Source organism: Aplysia californica, unplaced genomic scaffold (genome assembly GCF_000002075.1).
Source record: "Aplysia californica isolate F4 #8 unplaced genomic scaffold, AplCal3.0 scaffold00041, whole genome shotgun sequence".
NCBI lineage: Eukaryota > Metazoa > Mollusca > Gastropoda > Aplysiida > Aplysiidae > Aplysia > Aplysia californica.
Genome location: NW_004797311.1, coordinates 1,835,605 through 1,836,841, shown reverse-complemented (window position 1 = coordinate 1,836,841; position 1,237 = coordinate 1,835,605). Strand labels below are relative to the sequence as shown.

The 1,237-nt window shown below is 44.9% G+C and overlaps 1 protein-coding gene across 1 annotated transcript in view; it reads left to right on the top strand.

The window, feature by feature from the left end:
* LOC101845604 (calmodulin-A) overlaps positions 1 to 1,237 on the top strand; it is a 10,019-nt gene that overhangs the window by 553 nt on the left and 8,229 nt on the right. The gene's annotated exons all lie outside the window — the stretch shown is intronic.

Here is a 1,237-nt window from a genome sequence, read left to right as displayed (position 1 = left end):
CACATACACACACACGCACACGCACACACACACACATACACACACACGCCTCTTTTTTATTTCAAATTCAATCTCAATGCAGTGTTCCCTCCTGCAGCTGGTTGAGAGAAAATAAAATAATACGAAGGTGAGATATTCGAAACACGGAACCCTGCAGGATTTGAACCTTTGCTGCTTATTGTTCACTGTTCACGCACGCAGCTGGCCGGCCTTGTACTTTATCGATCGCTCACCTCCTCCTACAGTCACGGCTATAACAGTAGTCATGGTAGCCACTAACTAATGTCGCTGCTTGGATCCTCCAGCACCAGCCTCCAACTATTGATGAGAGTAAAAATAACCCCCTCTAGCCGTTGGGGCAAAGATGGTTGGGCTTCGTTCGCTGTGTGTTACATGATGATAATACATATATTCCCACGAAACTTGAACGCATTAAAGACGTATTACAATGAAATCTTTATAAGTTTAAATGTCGTCCACGCGTAAGTGAATAAATTTCAGTCCCGGGTTGTATTAAAATTATTACTTTAAATGAACTTCTGAGTGTTTAAATGGATAATAATAACTCCAAATATGCCTTTTCAATTTGCTCTTGGAGACCCTTGAGGGTGCATAAGTTAGGGTAGGCAAAGGAATACGAAATTGGGGTGAGGTGGTGATGAGCATATTTTGACAAAAGTTATTTTGGGGGCTCTCGTGGCCTAGAGGTTAAGGTGTTCGCCTCTCCTTCAAAGGTCCCGGGTTCGAATCCGGGTAGCGACCGAAAAATTTTCTTCTCTAAAATATTCTCCTTTCGCCTCCTTTCCTGCTCTCTAGCAATGTTCCGTCGTCTGCTTTTATCTCCACTTTCTGCCCCCACGCCCTCACCTCCTTTGCCCCCTCCTCCGGGCTCCTGACTCTTTCTGGAACCTTTCCCCTGCTTCTCCTTTGCTCCTTCTTACATCTGTCTAGCAGCCACACCCCTGATCTTCTGGTAGGAAAGATCTACACCTAGCCTTCTCGGACAAGGGTGAAAAACTCGGAGGTCCCGTGTGCAAGTTGCTCACGATAAAGATCACTTGGTAGTTCTAAATCGATAAGAGTAGTCTTCGGCCGCCACCCGGGCAAAATTCAAAATTTCCTACCAACTGAAAATGTTAGGTGTGTTCCCCGCGCTCACATGACCTTATGCAGTTGCGAGCACCGTAAAACACTTACCAAAAAGAAAGCTTTTTTAATTAATTAAAAATAGGGGGGG